Source organism: Anneissia japonica, unplaced genomic scaffold (genome assembly GCF_011630105.1).
Source record: "Anneissia japonica isolate Jap-2015-1 unplaced genomic scaffold, ASM1163010v1 scaffold699_len907043_cov185, whole genome shotgun sequence".
Lineage (NCBI taxonomy): Eukaryota > Metazoa > Echinodermata > Crinoidea > Comatulida > Comatulidae > Anneissia > Anneissia japonica.
Window position 1 is genome coordinate 899,538 of NW_022722982.1, and position 819 is coordinate 900,356.

Here is an 819-nt window from a genome sequence, read left to right on the forward strand (position 1 = left end):
CAATTGTTTACGGAAACGTCGGTAGGGTTAGGCCTCTGTCGTGTTAATGTAGCAGGTGCACGTATTATTAAAAATGAAAAAAAGTGATCTAACCAAACACGGTCTTTACATAATGGTATTGGATCGAACGTGTTTAATATTTTGCGGAAATTTTGTTTTCTATCGCGAGAGTATACAGTTTACACTAGAGAAGTTGTCTGTGTTGTTTATGCGAACGCTATAGGCCCTAGCGTGAACTTACGTAGTTGTGGTAAGTCGACTACTACTTGTCGTCTAGTAGGTGTAACGTGTGTTTTAGTAAAAATTAACGTGATCTGAACAACATTTTACATTATAGTATTGAATCGAATGTGCTTACCTACCTAAAGTCTTTTACACACGATGAACACGGCGATTGACGTTCTGTTGATGTGCAATACACTATAACAACTCTCTGGCAATACGTACAAAACACGACGACGACGACAGCAGCATTCAGTCAGTCTTGTTAAAATAAATAATATACTGTATTGGTCTACCACAAGACTACCATACAGATCAATAAACAATAATCCGCGACAAAATAAAAATCAATAGTATTTGTAACGATTGAACATGTAGCATAAATGCATTCATATAAACACAACTTCTGACCAGCTGACCTCCATCAGGGGCGGATTTAGGGGGGGGCGGGGCTAAAATGATAGCCCACAACGCCTCAAATGTTATTTTCGGGCGTCTAGACCACAAAAATTTCGAGGGGGCATGCCCCCGGACCCCCTAGGACATTGTTGTCTCGATCGGCCCAAATTTGGCCCCCCCCCCCTTTCGGGCCCCCTT

At 41.6% G+C, this 819-nt stretch overlaps 1 protein-coding gene and 1 long non-coding RNA gene across 3 annotated transcripts in view; one reads left to right on the forward strand and one right to left on the reverse strand.

Moving 5' to 3' along the window:
• LOC117112064 overlaps window positions 1–550 on the reverse strand; it is a 2,938-nt gene extending 2,388 nt beyond the window's left edge. The window contains exon 1 of one of the 2 annotated variants that reach the window (XR_004445967.1): window positions 363–550. This is a non-coding gene — a long non-coding RNA (uncharacterized LOC117112064). Of the gene's footprint in view, window positions 1–358 lie in introns of both variants that reach the window. The other variant, XR_004445968.1, reaches the window with a different exon arrangement.
• The window catches only part of LOC117112062 (monocarboxylate transporter 13-like), a 12,245-nt gene that overhangs the window by 1,442 nt on the left and 9,984 nt on the right, over window positions 1–819 (forward strand). The gene's annotated exons all lie outside the window — the stretch shown is intronic.